Raw genomic sequence first — 20,187 nt, 5'->3', positions numbered from 1 at the left:
CCAGATAATCTTAAAATACAGTCTTAAAACATATCACTTGCTGCTTCACCGCTTTTGAACATAAAAATTCTAGATGACTGAGCTTCTGAGTTCAGTTTATTAGAAAAGGTTGAATTCTTAGGAAAATTGTGGAGTTATGCCTTTTGTCTTTGTAGCTTCAACAGACATATCCAAGAGGACAATATCAGCAGTAAAACATGCATATGTATAGCACTTTAATATTTGCAGATTATTTTTTTCATACGTACTTCCTTAGATTCTCCTAGCAATCATCTCAGATAAGCAATAATTTTGCTACCAGTTTACAGATATGTTAATTGATCTGGAAAAAGGGTAAATTCCTTCTTTTTAATATCACTCACATGTTAATATTAGAAGGCAGAAATAGACAAGATTTTATATATGTAATTCCATTTTCAGTGGTTATTCTGCTACAATCTGTTACCTATTCAATATGGAGAAAGCATCCCTAGACATCTGGCATTCGGTGGTGAAAATGACAGTTTTTTTTTTTTTTTTTTTTAGTGTCTTTATTTTTTTATTGTGCTTTAAGAGAAAGTTTACGAATCAAGTTAGTCTCTCACACAAAATTTATATACACCTTGCTATGTACGCCTAGTTCTATTCCCCCTAATGAGACAGCACCTTTCTTCCCTCCATTCTCTATCTTTGTGTTTATTAGGCCAGCTTCTGACCCCCTTTGCCCTCTCAGATCCCCCCAGACAGGAGCTGCCCGCATAGTCTCGTGTGTCTACTTGATTCAAGAAGCTCACTCTTCACCAGTATCATTTTCCATCCCATTGTCTAGTCCAATCCTTGTCTGAAGAGTTGGCACTGGGAATGGTTCCTGTCTTTGGCTAACAGAAGGTCTGAGGACTATGACCTCCGGGTCCTTCTAGTCTCAGTCAGACCATTAAGTCTGGTCTTTTTACGAGAATTTGAGGTCTGCATCCCAATGCTCTTCTGCTCCCTCAGGGGTTCTCTGTTATGTTCCCCATCAGGGCAGTTACCGATTGTAGCCAGGTACCATCTAGTTCTTCTGGTCTCAGGCTGATGTAGCCTCTGGTTTATGTGGCCCTTTCTCTCTCTGGGGCTCATATTACCTTGTGTCTTTGGCGTTCTTCATTCTCCTTTGGTCCAGGTAGGTTGAGACCAATTGATGCATCTTAGATGGCCACTTGCTAGCGTTTAAGACCACAGATGCCACTCTCCAAAGTGGAATGGAGAATGTTTTCTTAATAAATTTTATTATCCCAGTTGACTTAGATGCCTCCTGAAACCTTGGTCACCAAACCCCCACCCCTGCTACGCTGGCTTTTGAAGTGTTCAGTTTATTCAGGAAACTGCTTTGCTTTTGGTTTAGTCCAGTTGTGCTGACCTCTCCTGTATTGTATGTTGTCTTTCCCTTCACCTAAAATAGTTCTTATCTACTATCTAATTAGTGAAAACCCCTCTCCCTCCCTCCCTCCCTACTCTCATAACCATCAAAGAACATTATAATAGTGGTCTCATACAATATTTGTCCATTTGCAACTGACTAATTTCACTCAGCATAATGCCTTCCAGATTCCTCCATGTTATGAAATGTTTCACGGATTCATCATTGTTCTTTATTGATGCATAGTATTCCATTTGTGTGAATATACCATAATTGATCCATATCATTCTGTTGATGGGCACCTTGCTTTGTAAACACTGCTGCAATTAACATGGGTGTGCTTATGTATCTGTTCAGTAAAAGCTCTTATTTCTCTAGGGTGTATTCCAAGGAGTGGGATTGCTGGATCCTGTGGTAGTTCTATTTCTAGTTTTTTTAAAAAAGGAAGTGCCAAATTGATTTCCAAAGTGGTTGTACCATTTTACATTCCCACCAGCAGTGTATAAGTGTTCCAGTCTCTCCACAACCCCTCCAACATCTAATATTTAATATTTTGGATTAATGCCAGCCTTATTGGAGTGAGATGGAATCTCATTTTAGCTTTGATTTGCATTACTCTAATGGCTAATGATCCTGAGCATTTCCTCATGTATCTGTTAGCTACCTGAATGTCTTCTTTAGTGAAGTGCCTGTTCATATATTTTGCCCCCTTTTTAATTGGGTTGCCTTTTTGTAGAGTTTTTGCAGTATCATGTAGATTTTAGAGATCAGACGCTTATTGGAAATGTCATAGCTAAAAACTTTTTCCCAGTCTGTAGGTAATCTTTTTACTGTTTTGGTGAAGTTTTTGGATGAGCATAGGTGTTTGATTTTTAGAAGCTCCAAGTTATCTAGTTTTTCTTCTGCCTTGTTAGTAATGTTTTGTGTACTGTTTATGCCATGTATTAGGGCTCCTAGCATTGTCTCTATTTTTTCTTCTATGATCTTTATCATTTTAGATTTTATATTTAGGCCTTTGATCCATTTTGATCCGTTAGGTTTTGTGCATGGAGTGAGATATGGGTCTTGTTTCATTTTTTTGCAGATGGATATCCAGTTATGCCAGCACCATTTGTTAAAAAGACTGTCTCTTCCCCATTTAACTCTTTTGGGGCCTTTGTCAAATATCAGCTGCTCATATGTGGATGGATTTATGTCTGGATTCTCAATTCTGTTCCATTGGTCTATTTATCTCTTGTACCAATACCAGGCTGTTTTGACTACTGTGGTGGTATAATAGGTTCTAAAATCAGGTAGAGTGAGGCCTCTCACTTTGTTCTTCTTTTTTAGTTATGCTTTACTTATCTGGGGCCTCTTTCCCTTCCATATGAAGTTGGTGATTTGTTTCTCCATCTCATTTAAAAATGTCATTGTAATTTGGATCAGAATATAGATCGCTTTGGTAGAATAGACATTTTTATAATGTTAAATCTTCCTATCCTTGAGCAAGGTGTGTTTTTCCACTTATGTAGTTCTCTTTTGGTTTCTTGCAGTAGTGTCTTGTAGTTTTCTTTGTATAGGTCTTTTACATCTCTGGTAAGATTTACTCCTAAGTATTTTATCTTCTTGGGGCTACTGTAAGTAGTATTGATTTGGTGATTTCCTTTTCGATGTACTTTTTCTTGCTATAGAGGAATCCAACTGATTTTTGAACGTTTATCTTGTATCCTGATACTCTGCTGAACCCTTTTATTAGTTTCGGTAGTTTTCTTGAGGATTCTGTAGGGTTTTCTGTATAAGATCATGTCATCTGCAAAACAGAGACACTTTTACTTCCTCCTTACCAATCTGGATGCCCTTCATTTCTTTATCTAGCCTAATTGCTCTGGCTAGGACCTCCAGCACAATGTTGAATAAGAGCAGTGATAAAGGGCATCCTCTTCTGGTTCCTGATCTCAAGGGGAATGCTTTTAGACTCCCTCCATTTAGGATGATGTTGGCTATTGGCTTTGTATAAATGCCCTTTATTATGTTGAGGAATTTTCCTTCTATTCTATTTTGCTGAGAGCCTTTATCACGCACGGGTGTTGAACTTTGTCAAATGCCTTTTCTGCATGATGGTTAAGATCATGTGGTCCTTGTCTTTTATTTTATTGATATGATGGTTTACATTAATTGTTTTTCTAATGTTGAACCATCCCTGCATACCTGGTATGAATCTCACTTGGTCATGGTGAATTATTTTTTTGACATGTTGTTGAATTCTATTGCATAGAATTTTGTTGAGGATTTTTGCATCTAAGTTCATGAGGGATATAGGTCTGTAATTTTCTTTTTTTATGGTGTCTTTACCTGGTTTTGGTAGCAGGGATATGCTGGCTTCATAGAATGAGTTTGGGAGTATTCCTTTTCTATGCTCTGAAATACCTTTAGTAGTAGTGGTGTTAACTCTTCTCTGAAAGTTTGGTTGAACTCTGCAGTGAAGCCGTCCAGGCCAGGACTTTTTTTTGTGGGGAGTTTTGTGATTACCTTTTCAATCTCTTCTTTTGTTATGGGTTTATTTAGTTGTTCTACCTCTGTTTGTATTAATTTATGCGGGTAATGTGTTTCTAGAAATTCATCCATTTCTTCTAGGTTTTTAAATTTGTTAAGAGTACAATTTTTCGTAGTAATCTGATATGATTCTTTTAATTTCAGCTGTGTCTGTTATAATATCACCCATCTCATTTCTTATTTGGGTTTTTGTTTCCTCTCCTGTTATTCTTTTGTCAGTTTGGCTAATGGTTTATCAATTTTGTTAATGTTTTCAAAGAACCAGCTTTTTGTCTTATTAACACTTTTAGTTGTTTTTCTGTTTTCCATTTCGTTTAATTCTGCTCTAATTTTTATTATTTGCTTTCTTCTGGTGCCTGAGGGTTTCTTTTGTTGCTCGCTTTCTATTTGTTCAAGTTGTAGGGATAATTCTTTGATTTTGGCCCTTTCTTCTTTTTTGCATGCTACATTTACTGATCTAAATTGACCTCTGAGCAGTGATTTAGGTGTGTCTCAAAGGTGCTGATAGGAAGTGTTTTTATTCTCATTGGATTCTATGAATTTCTTTATTCCATCCTTGACGTCTTCTATAACCCAGTTGTTTTTGAGCAGGGTACTCTTCAGTTACCAACTGTTTCATTTCTTTTCCCTGCTTTTTCTGTCATTGATTTCTACTTTTATGGCCTTATGGTCAGAGAAGATGCTTTGTAATATTTCAATGTTTTGGATTCTGCTAAGGTTTGCTTTATGACCTAATTAATATGTGTTCTATCTAGAGAATGTTCCATGTGCACTAGAAAAGACAGTATACTTGGCTGCTATTGGGTGGAGTGTTCTATATATGTCTGTGAGGTTGGGTTGGTTTATTGTGGCATTTAGATCTTCCATGTCTTTTTTGAGCTTCTTTCTGGATGTTCTGTTCTTCACCGAAAGTGGTGTGTTGAAGTCTCCTACTATTATTGTGGAGCTGCCTCTCTCACTTTTCAATGCTGTTAGAGTTTGTTTTATGTATCTTGCAGCCCTGTCATTGGGTGAGTAAATATTTAATGTGGTTATGTCCTCCTGGTATATTGTCCCTTTAATCATTATATAGTGTACTTCCTTATCCTTTGTGGTGTTTTATAAGAAATAAATACTGACACTCCTGCTCTTTTTTGATTGTTGTTTGCTTGATATATTTTTTCCCATCCTTTGATTTTTTGTTTGTGTCTCTAAGTCTAAGCCATGTCTCTTGTGGGCAGCATATAGATGGATCATGTTTTTTATCCACTCTGCCACTCTCTGTCTCTTTGTTGGTGCATTTAGTCCATTTACATTCAGCGTAATTATGGTTGGGTATGAGTTCAGTGCTGTTATTTTGAGGTCTTTTTTTTTGTGTTTTGCTGACAGTTTCTTTTTCCCACTTAATTTTTCGCACTGAATAGTTTATATATTGTCTTTTCCTCTTTGTTGTTGATTTTGTTTCTGCTGACTCTCTATTTTTCTCTTGTATTTTATTTTGATGAGTAGGATTATTAGTCTCCTTTGTGGTTATCTTAATATTAACCCCTATTTTTCTAAGTTTAAACCTAACTTTTATTTCTTTATATTGCCTTGTCTTTCCGTATGAAAGATCTATGACTGCATTTCTTAGTCCCTCTTTATTGTTTTACTGTTGTCTTCTTTTACTTAATGACATCACTGTTTCCCTGTTTTGAGTATTTTTTTATCTTGATTTATTTTTGTCATTTTCCTATCTGGGTTGACATCTGATTGCTCTGTCCAGTGTTCCTGTCTTGTGTTGATATCTGCTATTATTGATTTTCTAACCAGAGTACTCCCTTTAGTATTCCTTGTAGTTTTGGTTTAGGTTTTACAAATTCCCTAAACTTGTGTTTATGTAGAAATGTCCAAATTTCACGTTCATATTTGAGAAGGCAAAATTAGGATATTTCCAGATAAACAGAGGCAGGGCCAAGATAGCGGAGTAACCAGAGGCTTCTGCTAATCCCTCTTACAACAAAAACAAGTGAAACAATTATATTTATGACAAGCTAGGAGCCCTGAACATCAAAGGCAAATTTAGAAAATGGACTGAGTAGCAAGGGTAGGGAAAGACAGCTCAGAAGTGGAGAGGAGTTGTCAGGCCTGAATCGCTGGGAACCCTCAGGCACCATTCCTGGGAGTGACTGCTTTGGGTTGATGATAGCGTTTGGCTGCAGTTTCCTTAGGGAGAAACAGCCAGCTGCACAGCTTACTCACACCTCTGGAACCAGAGAAAAACAGCACACTCGGCCAAAGCTAAGTACTCATGTATGTTTTACTGTGCCCCCAGCCCCCAGGCTGGCATCAGTGGCTGTTGATTTCCCTGGGCTTGAGGTCGGCCCTCCTGAGTGCTCTGAGCTATTCTCTTGGCCTTGGAGAAGGAATAAATTCACAATTGGGGGAAAAGATAATCTGTCAGCTCTACTAACCTGGGGAGCTCATGACAGAAGTGGTTCCTGTCCAGGCATAAATGGCCCGTGGACTTTGAACAGCTTTGCCCCTGCATGGACTTGTGTGGGCCTAATTCAAGGAATAGACCCTTGTTGGCAGACTGCAACTGTTTCAGCTGTGCAGTGGAGAGGTGAGTGTTTGATACTGCTTTGCCTATTAAACACGGTCCTCACCTATTTATATCAGGGGCCTAAGGACTGGTGGCTCAACACAGGTCACCCAGCCACCCATGACAGGGGTCCAAGGATAATTGGTACCTCCTAGTCCTTACAACCAAAAGCATTGAGTGCCCATGGTCCATGTGCAGAACCTCCCCCCCACCTGTGTGCTCTAGGGAACAGGGACACGCTTTCCTCACAGATACTCAGGGGATGGTTTTTAGCCCCCTGCCTTGTTCAGAGCGTGACCCCCTGCTGCAACCAGATACTGGTATCTCCACCAATTACCCCTGCCCCTCTGAGACTGTAGGACAGAGCCTGTACCACACACTTGATGGCCAGCTACCTGGACACTGGAGCTGAATCCATACAAGAAAAGTGAATGGACTCCTAGGCTGATATACCTGATAACAGCTCTAGCCATCTGGTGTCAGGATGTTAGATCTTCAAAGACAAAAGTAATCAAGCTAGTTCACTCAAGCAACCTATTTAGGCATATCAAAACAAAACAAAAAAAAAGCATGAAGCTAAGATACAGTAAGCAAACATAAAATAAACTAATATAATAACTTATAGATGGCTTGGAGACAATATCAAATCCTGTAAAAAAGCAGACCATAATCACTTCAACAAGCTCTCAAAACAAAGAATTAAGGGATCTTCTGGATGAAGGTACCTTTCTGGAATTACCAGATGTAGGATACAAAAGATTATTATAAAGAAGTCTTCAAGATATCAGGAAGGAGATCAGGGAATATGCAGAATAAGCTAAGGAACACACAGATAAGGCAGTTGAAGAAATTAAAAAATTTATTCAAGAACATAGTGAAAAATTTAATAAGCTGCAAGAATCCACAGAGAGACAGCAATCAGAAATTTAGAAGATTAACAATAAAATTACAGAATTAGACAACTCGGTAGAAAGTCAGAGGAGCAGAATTGAGCAAATGGAAGGCAGAATTGGTAAGATTGAAGAAAAAGCTTTTGGCACCAATATACTTGAAGAAGAATCAGATAAAAGAATTTTAAAAAAATGAAGAAAACTTAAGAATCCTGTGGGACTCTATCAAGAGAAATAACTTACAAGTGATTGGAGTACCAGAATAGGGATGGATAACAGAAAATACAGAGAGAATTATTAAAGATTTGTTGGCTGAAACTTCTCTGATATCATGAAGGATGAGAAGATATCTAACCAAGATGCTCATCAAATTCCACATAAGGTAGATATTAAAAGAAAGTCACCAAGACATATTATAATCACACTTGCGAAAACCAAGATAAAGAGAGAATTTGAAGAGCAGCTAGGGATAAATGGAAAGTCACCTACAAAGGAGAATCAATAAGAATAAACTCAGGCCACTTGGCAGAAACCATGCAGGCAAGAAGGCAATGGGATGACTTATATAAAGCACTGAAGGAAAAAAATTGCCAGTCAAGAATCATATATCCAGCAAAACTGTCTCTCGAATATGAAGATAGTGTTCTTATTGACAGGGAACTTACAGGTGAATGGGAAGGGTCAGAAATAAGCAAAAACATATTAGAAATAAAGATAATTCCAAAGAGTGATAAAAGCAATAAAGGAAAAGAAATATCTGAAATGTAAAAATGTTTGGAGGGAGACAAGTCATGGTAATCAATGGGGCCCCTCTCCAAAGAGGTGACAATTTACCTGGAAAGAAAGTTCCAAATAGAGGTCCTGAGGAAGGAGCTAACAGTAAATTTGAGGAGTACAAAGAAAGCCAGGATGCTTAGTGTGTGACAACAAAGCTGTCAGGAAATGAAGTCAGAGATGTGGGCAGCAGAAACATGTAGGGCTTAGAGGATTTTATACGGGAATTTTATTTTATTCAGTGTTCTTTGAGAAGCAGTAAAATGTTCTAGACAGGGTAGAGATGTGATTTGATTTATAGTTTTAGAAAAGAACCATTCTACTGATGTATATAGAATGGATTACAGTAGAGGTAAAATTGGAAGCCAGGAGATGAGCTATTGTGTTAGGTCAGAAGAGAGATAAGGTATCTTGGACTAGGATGATAGCAGTTGAGATTAAAAACAAAGGGAAGCAGACAGATTAAAAATGCACTTTGAAAGTAGAATTGACATGATGTCATGATATATTGAATGTGGAATGTGAGGAAAATAGAATAATCAAGGCTATGTACAAGATTTTTTGGCTCTTTCAAGTGAGTGGAAGTTGGTGCTTTTACTGAGATGGGGTTAACTGGGTAAAGAATACTTTTGAGGTTAGTGAGGGAATGAACATTTTTACATGATTTAAATTTATAATGCTTATTAGAAATCAAACTAGAGATACCAAATAAGCAGAAGTCAGTGACTCAAAAGAGAGTTCAAGACAAGATTTAAATGCTGGGGGATCAATTATGTGTCATATAATGATGTAATGACATTGGACAGGTTGTGACTGACTAGACAGTGCAAGCCCTGGAGCACTCCAAAATATAAAGGTCAGAATAGGTCAAATGTAGAGGAGGCCAATTCAAAAACGATGAATGTGAAGATGCAACCTGTATCACCAGCCTAGGGTGATGTCACAGAAGCTTTTTAACTTTATCAAAGTCAGAGAGAGGGAACAAAAGAAAAGATATGAAAAATTTGTCTTTTACCATTTCTGCAGCTGTTGTTTGTAAATGATTTTGGTTAAAGAAATTATCTCCATAGTACAATAAGCTGTAAATGTAAAGGCAATTCTGCAAAATTTTGATCGTTTAGACAGTAATTATTACATGTCTAGATATCATTTGTTGACTCTTTGTTGAATGCAGGCAATGTGGTCCCTCACTTTAAAAGTCCACAGTTATACAGGAAAGGAGTAAATCAACATACATTTACAACGAGATGTAGAAAATGCAGGGCTAGAAATATGTATAGAAGCCTGTGGAAACTAGACTAGGGACAGCTAATCCAATCTAAACTGCAGACACAGCTCCCAGAGGAATTGAATGAGTGAAGAGAATAGTGGAATGCATTTATGCCAAGCCAAAAAATAATAGGCAAAATGGTTAAAGACACAGTAGTTTGTTCTTGCAAGACTATATGGTATGAAGTGAGTCAAGAATTGAAATTGCAGGAAAATCCGTGGAGGGATTACCATGGCAAGGAGCTTGGGTTTTAACTGACAGTCAATTAAGAGACATTAAAATATTGGGCTTAAGAATGAATTGCTTACATTTGAATTGGGAAAAATCAAACTTGTGATTACAAGACAGCTAGAATGGAGGACTTCTGGCTGAAGGCAGAAGGATATAGTAAGCACTATTTTCAATAATTCAGATAAGAGAATGTAAGGTCCCAAATCAAGATAATAGTAGGTGATATACACAGAAGGCAAAGATATTAGAGAACATGTTGTTACATAAATTTAGCGGAAACATTAGATTGCCTGGAAAGGTTTTAAAGAAGAAAAGCCAGTGATGATGCCAAACTTTTAGCTTGAGTGACTTGGTGGTATTATTGCTACCATTGGGAAAATTTGAAATAGATGGGTAGTAGTAGTGTCTACTGCATAGCACTAAGATTGTGAAGAAAAGTATAATTAATAATCATTAAAAATACTTTATTCAGATAAAATAATATATTAACATTATGAAGCACAGATACATTCGTTTCATGAGAAATATACTAAAAATTGATGTTACTATGTCTCTCACTTCGTTTGTGAATAGGATAGATTGCCTTTTGGCAAAATAGAAAGTCTTGTGGAGCAAAGACTGTCAAATTTATTACTTACCAGCACCACTTAACCACCTTTTCCAAGCTGCCAAAACCTGTTACCAAAATCAAAAGCTGGTGATTCTAGATACTCACTCTCCAATATTCCCTTGTTTCCAAGTTGGTCATTAGATTTTAGCCAATAAGATGCAAGAAAAATTCTTTGGATGGAGAAGAGAAACTTAGGATAAATTTTTCCTTCCAGATTAAGAAGAGAAAGACATCCAAGAAGAGTCCTTTCACCAATTGGCTACATCTCTTCATACATTATTGTGTGAGGACATTATTTTGTACCTTTTGTAGCCATACTGAGGAGCCCTGGTGGAGCAGTGGCTTAAGCCCTTGGCTGCTAACTGAAAGGTCAGGTGTTGGAACCCAACAACAGCTCCAGGGAGAGAAATGTGGCAATCTGCTTCCACAAAGATTATAGTCTTGGAAACCCTACTCAGTCCTAGATGGTCTCTATGACTCAGAATCAACTCCATGGCAATGGGTTTGATTTGTTTTGTTTTATCATTTTTGGTAGCTGTATTAGACCATGAGTGAAGATATGGACATCACATGGCAGATGGCAAAGATAAAAGAAAGGAAAAGCTTCTGTCCTTGGATAATATCATTTAATCCTCTGATTCAACCTTTCAATTACATTCCTGCAGGCTTATTACATAAACCAATAGAATTATGCTCCATAGGGCTTTCGGTGGCTAATTTTTGGGGAAGTAGATTGCTAGGCCTTTCTTCCAAAGTGCTGCTAGGTGAACTTGAGCCTCCCACCTTTCAGTTATTAGCCAAGCACATTAACCATTGCACCACTCAGGGACTGTTTCTTGTTACATAACCAAAAAAAAAAAAAAAAAAACCAAACCCACTGCCCTCGAGTTGATTCCGACTCATAGTGACCTTATAGGACAGAGTAGAACTGCCCCGTAGAGTTTCCAAGGAGAGCCTGGTGGATTTGAACTGCCGACCTCTTGGTTAGCAGCTATACCACTTAACCACTATGACGCCAGGGTTTCCTCTTGTTACACAGGATAACTAAATGTCATTCTTATTTAAGCCACTGTGCATCAAACATCCTTTCACTTTTTTGCTGAAAGCATTCTAGTTAATACAGTAAGTAAAGACAGCTACCGAATAGTCTTAACTCAATGAAGTAAGCAAGATAAAATTTTCGTGATTTCTAAATACTACATTCAACTACTCTCTATTGAATCTCTATTTCAAATCCCTTGGGGGATATTATGGGCAAACTAAGAGCTCTATTGTCACTTAAAGCACCTGTAAACTACAGTCCAGTTTAGTTCAATACACTTCAATTTTCTATTTAATTTATACCTAATTGTCTCCTTTCCACCCTCATCTGTCTCCTCTACCACCCCAAACACAGGCTACATTTGAGAATAAATACTAGTGTTGGGTAGTAGGGAGGTGCGGACTGGTCTTTTATGCCTCCTTTCCAAGTCATCTGCAGTTGAGATCTGGAAAAGGGACTTTGTTAAAGGGGCAGGGTATTTTTTGTTTATCTGGGTTTGTAAACAGTGATCTCCTATCCAATTATTTTACCATCTTTCTGTAAATGTCCTCTAGGGAAGAATGGGTGTGTGCTCTCCAGAGTGCCTTAAGGGGCTTCATGCTTTTGCAAGAAGAGACAGCCTTTCCCAAAGGCAATTTTTGGGTGGGATAGTGTTAGGGGGACCATACGTAACGGTTTGCTTGATCTCTACCATTTTACCCCTTTTGTCTGAAATAATTACACATTTTACTTCCACAACTGTCCCAGTAAAGACAATAAATTATATATTCATCCAAGGTAACAGCAAGGTTGCTGATGCCTAACTACCAGCTACACTGCCTACTTTGTAAGTAAGCAGACATATGAGTCAGGAATGGCATACCAATATGCCCTTTCTATCAGTTTCTCCAATTTTTACTAGTGAGTTTTTTTGACATCCTAATCATTTGGAGAACTCTAAGAATTTTCCCCTCCTTTTTTCTCTAGAATTCTGTTTATACAAAGTCAGCGGGGGGGGGGGGGGAGTGTATGAAGATGGGGGATAACATTTTAGAGTCATTATAATTGCTTCTTACTTATCCCTATTTGGGAAGGTCACTCACAGTTCTCTGTTTTGTTAACATCTTTTTGGTATAAACAGTCTTTTTGCCCCCAATTTAAATGCTAGTTTTCAATCCAAATTAATAGGAAAAAATATCATTCATAATCTATGGAAATCATGTGGAAATGTAGTAGTTATTAGAGTGCAAACATTTGAAATAATCTTTTTAGCATTATTATGAGGTCTTATAAAAAACTGAAGATTTAAAATATAATCAGTAGCAAATAGAAGACCAGCATTAAATGACTCATCTAGGTCCTACACTAATTATTTCAATTAGAAAAGTAAACCAATGAAAATAGTCATGTCTTTGTGTGTGTGTGTATGTGTGTGTGATTGTGTGTGTCTCTGTATGTGTTTGTACTTTTAGCTGGAAATCAGTTGATAACTATTAAGTATATACCCAGGCATCATCATTTTCATTGCACGCTTAACAATAAATATCAGCTCAGGTACTAGAACTGATTAAGTTATAATAATATTTTTGATTGGTAAAACACAATCAATGTTTGCAACACATTATTCCAGTTGTTTAAAAAATGCAAATGAAGAATAAACAATCGGCATAATATTGCAATGGATGCTAATTGAAACTCCTTGAGCATGTGTTAATAATTTGCTGACAAAACAAACCCTTAAATAAGCAGGATGATTTAAGAGAGAAGCAAAGCAAATAGCATCTTCAAGGGATGTCCATTATTCAGTCATTAACAGGAGACAAACAGATGTTAAGCCCAGTCCCCTCCTTATATTCTTTAGGAATTCACAAGGACAAAGTGCAAAAAACTATCTGAGAAGCAAAGAGCAGACTCACAACCAGCAGCTGAGTTAGGGAACTTGTAACTACAAAAATCCTGAGTGGTATAAATTTACAAAGGTTTCTAGATTTATTGTGGTGAATAGAAAAGATCCCAGTGGCCAAATCCAATCCAGTTAGGATAAGAACATTTTCCCCCCTTAACTGCCAGCTTTTGTATGAAGAATTGCTTCTTCTGAAACTCAGTCAATTTTAAAATGTCTGCTAGCTGGGTCTGCCCAGCAGGAGGCTAAAGAGTCTATTACACTGACAGATGCTCTCAGCTTTAAGATTGTATAGAATTTAAATAACTTTTATTTTCCATTTAAATCCATTTAAATTAGTATGAAAATAAAACCAAAGCTTTGCCATTTAAAATTTGCATCTTTTTAAAAAATATTTTAAATAACTGCAGATATCACTGATAGTCTATATTTTGGTTAATATGACAACTTACAATTTTCTCAAATTTATGTTAATAAAATATTTTTAAGGAAATATGTTAAAATTTTATTTATTTTGTTGTTGTTCCTGAGAATATACACAGAAAACATACAAATTCAACAGTTTCTACATATACAGTTTAGTGACATTTATTACATTCTTTGATTTGTGCAAACATTCTCACCCTTCTTTTCTGAGTTTTTCCTACCTCATTAATATACTCACTGGCCCCTAAGTTTCCTATCTAACCTTTCAAGTTGCTATTGTCAATTTTGTCCCACATAAATAGTTCTTAAAAGAACATGATGCTCAAGGCAGGCCTTTATTACAAATTAAGCTAAAACTTGTTCGGTTTTAAAATGACTTCAGGGAATTATTTCAGTTTAAAGTTTAAGGATCATCTCCAGGCAACAGTTTCAGGGGTTCACCTACCCCCCATGACTCCAGAAAGTCTACAGTCCATGAAAATCTGATATTCTGTTCTGCATTTTGATGATAGGCTGATTGAATAAATATATTTGTTTAACCAAAGAAACAGTGTTCCAATTAAATATACAGGATAACAATTTCAAAAACAACTTTACCCATCCAAGCACTGACCAGGGGAGATGAAGTCTTAGGCAATGGTCTTCAAGTATGCTGGTCCCATATTCTAACCAGAGAATGCTATATTTATTTGAGTACCATCAAATACATATTGATTTACCTAGCTTGCTTTACTTTCATCCTATACCCACAAGAAATTTTCTAAACATGATTTGCTTTTCATATAATTTAGCCATAAGAAAGGATGTACTGATAATGTCTATAAGACTATTCGTACGGGTTTCAGTTATATTTACAAGTGAAAAGAAATAAATTGGTGTTTCTCTTTTTATAAGTGGAGCCCCTGGATCGTGCAGACAGTTAATGTACTCATCTGCTAACCGAAAGGTTGGAGGTTCTAGTCTATCCAGAGGCACCTTGGAAGAAGGCTTGGTGATCTTTTTCTGAAAAATGACCCATGGAAAATCCTGTGGAGCATAGTTATACTCTGATACAAATGGAGTTGCCATGGGTCAGGATTGACTAGGGGACAGCTGGTTTTATTTATACAAGCAGTCTCATAAGTTTTAGTTATATGAGTCTTCGTTGACAGGTCTTACAATGCCTGACTTCTGAGAATGCAATATGGAGCAACAGAACTCTGAGTCATGATAATTAAACAAAATAGTGAATTTCCATTCGTGAGATCGCCTGACTGCCTACCTAAGTGATCCAGATGTTACAAGAGGTTTCTCTCTCTCTCTTTTTGATTTTCTATTTTAAATATTGTAGAAAAATACTGGAATACTCAGTCTAAGATTTTTCAAATCATTTAAAGTTTTACTTTGTGTTGAAACGATTTCCTCTAGACAGTGTATTTTGGAATATTTACTCTGATTTATTACCTTTATGTGTTGTTGTTGTTAGTTGCCCTTGAGTTGATTCTAGCTCATGGTGATCTCAAGTGTGCAGAGTACGAGTGCTCCATAGGTTTTTCAAGGCTGTGACCTTTTGGAAGCAGATTGCCAGGCCTGTCTTCTGAGGTACCTCTGGGTAGGTTTGAACTGCCAACCTTTTTGCCTAGTAGTCTAACACGTGCACCACCCAGGGACTCCTTATGTAGACATCGTTATTTGAAATTTCATAAAACTAAAGAAACAAACAAAAAGATATAACAGGAAACAGAACTTGATTTAGGCCTATTCCATGCCTCTTCGTACTTTCTTTTGTGCTTTTATGGCTGCATACTTTTTTATTTCTCTTGAGCTGATGGTTTTAAATACTTTGTTACCTTTTAATAGCACATTAAAATATTTCCAAAACAATTTTTTTTCAAGTTCTGTGAATTAGGAAAATTTTTTTTGAAATATCTCTACAAAAAAAAAAAAATTTTTTTTTTTTTTTTAACAGGGGACACTTTTAAATTAAGATCCATACTGCATTGTCTTTTAATCACCAATCTACATAATTTATACAAGTCTGACAGCTAGCATATTTAAAATGTGACAATGTACCCGTCTCTCTGTTTAGTCTTTAGAAGTTTAAAAGAGCAGAGAATCAAAGTATTTGCTGTCACTTTATGAAAATTTTCATAAGATCTTCAAAATAATCTGTTCGATTCTGCCATATTGCTTGTCACAAATCCTACAGTGGCATAGTTAGTTCACAACTCTTGTTCTATGCTAGATACATGTTCTTTCTTACAGCTAGTGACTGGTTAAATTAGGTGATTTAAACAATAAATTAAGCTTGAGGGTGGTAATCGTCAGGGGATTTCCTTGATTTATAGCCACAGATTATATCACTAGAACTCCCCACTATACCTTGTATGTATGAAACACTCTTGACAATAAAAACTGGACAAGATAAAAGGAATTATCAATGGAAGTTCACTGTTATCTTTGAAAAAATAGTTTGAAGTGCATGTTTTATTGAGTGAATAAAAATGTTATATTTTAAATGCTGTATTTTTCACAGTTCTCCATATTATATAGTTATAGAAATTTTCATGGTATTGTTAAAACTTGTTGAAAGACTTAGTCTCAAATAATGAAAATTTTGTAACAAAATCAGAAATTTTTATAACTGTATTGCCATATTTTCTTTGTAGCATTTAATAATATCTCTTGGTATCAAAATGCTAATATTTCAATATCCTCTTTTGTGATAACTATTGAAAATCAATATTTAAAATAATCACTCCAGAATTATATCAAATCTAAAGATCAGAAAAATATCCAAATTGCAGCCTTGAGAATAATCTTTCTCCTATTAACATTTTTATATGCAGACGAGAATAAAAGAAGCACAAGCCAAGGAAATATGTGTCTGTGAACATTCTCAAGATCTTAAAAGGAGAAAATGACCCATACTACTAGTTTTTAGAGTTTCTCAAAAAATCCTGCACTATTATAAATGTTCCCAGGTATCTTATTACATATAGTTTTTAACAATATAATTTGTGATCTCAACATAAATAAAACTTTTAAATACCAACCACCGCTTTAGTATAAAATTATGTTAGAAATAATCTATTGCTTTTCTAATCTGGAAAATTATCCTTTCTTTGGCAGAAGTCTCTTTTTTTGGTGCAGAATCATTTCCTATGGGCGTCTTCTAGGTGTTTTGAAATTGGTTTAAGTTTTCTAAGACAAGAGCAGATTTTATGGCTTTTCCGTCTCAAACTGGCATCTCATTACTGAAGCTGTCACATGCATATAAAGTAGAAATTAAACACAACAGTGGCATACCTGCTACTGACAGCTTTGTGTATCTGTGCAGCATTTGTAGTGACATCTGCACAATTGCTACCTAATCAAAAAAAAAAAAAAAACCCTATTGCCATCGAGTCAATTCCAACTCATAGAGACACTATAGGACAGAGTAGAACTGCCCCATAGAGTTTCCAAAGAGCACCTGGCGGATTTGAACTGCCGACCCTTTGGTTAACAGCCGTAGCACTTAGCCACTACACCACCTAGTCCTCAATTAATGTAATCAGGAAGGTGTACGATTCCAATGCACAAATCATGGAGAATTGTAACTTTTACCTGTCTTCTATTTGTCTAAAGTTAATAATGTGCTCTTCACATATTTAATGTATTTGCATTAATTTCCATACCTCTCTGTATTTGCTTTCCTATCATCTTTCCTACCGGAGTGAATATAAATACCTTTTTGCCTATTAAAATTAACCATAAACATTTGTTAAAGAAAACATATTTTTAACCCAGAATAAATTAATTCAGTACCTAGTAGCCTCCTTCATTTTATATGTACTTAATGAAAATTCCAGTAATTAGCAGTATATAACAAAGCAACGCTACATGCAGATGAACACAAGTTTTGTATTTATTTATTCAGATTTTCCCTATACTCTAGTTTCAGTTATTTCTTCACATTACACTTGATCTTAAAACATGAGGAATAGCTGCGTATTATATAGTATGAAATACCTGATAATTGTTCGAAGATTCATCCAATTAATGTCTCTTTTAGAGATAAAAATGCTGAAAAAATCTGTTTAAATCTCTGAAAAAAAGTTCTCTCTCTAATAAAGTAATTAGATCTAAGAATATTTAAAAATTTTCAGTCTGTCCAAGAGTAAGAACATTTACGCTGTTAAAGTAAAAACAAAGAGATTTATTGAAAGCTCGACCCAGTTTGAACCTGGGTCATGTCAGATCTCAAAAAATGAAAACTAGCCCTCTGAGATGGTGATGTTACAAAAACATAGTTATATGCTTAAATCAGGAGGTAATAATGCAAAATTTCTGATTGGTGTTGTGATTTAGGGAAGCAGGAGGCAGGACAACTCAAAGCAGGGGTGGGGGATGTTGAAAGAGATTGATGCAAAGCGTGTATGTGTGCTTCTTGGATTGGTTACTTTAGATAATTGCAGAAGTTCGTGACCAAAAGGGGGTTTGACAGGGTAGTCCCAAGACAATCACAGGGCATTCTTTTCTAATAACATTCTGCTAAGATAGCATCTTTAGCAAACATTCCCTGAGAGTTACTTGCTCAGGAGATATCTGATAAGGGGCTTGTGTCAGAAACGTAGTTTATATATCCTTGGCTTAACCACAGAGAAAAACATTTCCTTAGTTACAGTTCCTTATTAAGTCTGTACAAAGGTTAGTGGTTGTTAAAGAAATAAGTGAGCCCTAAAATAGTGCCTGAACCTGACTCCAGGCCAGCCATTTCACTAAGATCAAGTGCCTTAATTTGGGTGATTTCACACAAATCTCGTAATTTTAATTATGAGATTAACATTATAATGATTTTAAATTTTTGTTTAAGTCTTTACTCTGTTTAGTTTATTTAAAGCAATGCAATGTATAAGAAGGTTTTAAATCTCCTAAATATGTTCTTCTTTTTCAAAGTTGTTTTGACTACTCAAGGTTCTTTGCGTTGCCGTAATAATTTTATAAATTAGTCCCCAAAGAGCCTGTTGGGGTTTTGATAGGTATGACCTTGAATCTACAGATCACTTAAGAGATGACTAACATTTAATGATACTGAATGAAACTTTGATGCATGGACATAGTGTATTCCTCCATTTATTTAGTTCTTTAATTTCTGTCATAAACGTTGTATAGTATTCAGTGTACAGGTTTTGCATATGCTTTATCAGTTTTTCTTTATTTCTTATTTTTGATGTTACTGTGAAGATATTTTTATTTCAATTTCTAAATTTTTATTAAATTTTCATGTATGTGTCTCCAACATACACATATATCCACAATTTAATTTTCTATGTTGATCTTGGAATTTGCAACATTGTTAGATTTACTTATTAGTCCTAAAAAAAAAAAGTCCTAGTAGTGTTTTTATAGATTACCTAGGATTTTCTACATAGACAATCATGTCATTTGTAAATAAACATATTTTTTTCTTCCTTTCCAACCTAGATACTTGTATTTCTTTTTCTTGCCCTAAGATCTTATATGTTTTTTCCCAAAATAGAATTTGAAACAACAATCTTGCTTTGTTCTTTTTCTTAAAAATAAAATGTTCATTTTTTCACCACTAAGTGTACCGTTAGCTGTAGGCTTTTTATAAAAACCCAGACTGAACTTGTTATCATTGAGGTGTTTCCTACTCATGGCGACCTCATGTGTTATAGCAATAAGTTCAGAGTGTTTTCTTGGCTGTAATCTTTACAGAGGCAGATCACCAGGCCTTTCTTCCATGGCTCTGCCAGGTATGTTTGAATCACCAACCTTTAAGTTAGTAGCCAAGAGCAAACTGTTTGCGTCACCTAGGGGCATTAGGTTTTTGCAGATACCCTTTATTAAGGTGAGGAAATTCCCTTCTATTTCTTCTTTGCTGAGAGTGTTCATAGGAATGAATGCTGGAATGGTCAGGGATATAGGGAAAATTACCTTCCCCTGTGTTGCAGGACTTTTCAAGAGCCTTTTTTCTCCCCAATTTATTCACCCTTGACTGAGGATGTATCTTTATAGATCTGCTTTTTTTTTTTTTTTGCAAAGGCCCTCAGTTTGATATCTACTGCTAAGTAGTTATTTATCTAGTGTCTAGTGGAAGTCTGCTTATGTTAGCTTCAAATGCATTCCATATTTCATATTTAATAAAGTATGTTATATGGAAACATATACCTCCCAGCATTTATTACTGCCAGGGAATTTATTTATTTACTTACATATTTGCCTCCTTTGTAGACAATCTACATAACCTTTCACTGGGCACACTGATTAACATTTAACATTCCTCTTCTTACCCTCTAGCAAAACTCCGTCTTTTTTTTTCTGTTGTTTTTGTTCCTTGGAGTGTTAAGCAGTCTCTGGATGGTAGCAAACATTAAAGAGTTTATGCTGGGACTAGATAAAGTGTGGCAGAGGCGTGACTTTGGCAGCCTTATAAAATGGTTCTCTTTATAGGTATTTTCTTCCTAGTTCCTTAACCAGTTCAACCCTTGAGCCTTAAATCAGGATAATGTTGAGTGCAAAAATGCATTGAGGATGCTGAAAAAAAAATATTATTCTAATGTGTGTGTGTGTTGTTTCTTATTAAGAAAGTAGAGCTATCATA

This window comes from Elephas maximus, chromosome 6 (assembly GCF_024166365.1).
Source record: "Elephas maximus indicus isolate mEleMax1 chromosome 6, mEleMax1 primary haplotype, whole genome shotgun sequence".
Taxonomy (NCBI): domain Eukaryota; kingdom Metazoa; phylum Chordata; class Mammalia; order Proboscidea; family Elephantidae; genus Elephas; species Elephas maximus.
The sequence above is the reverse complement of the archived record's forward strand: the minus strand, read 5'-3'. Positions refer to the sequence as shown.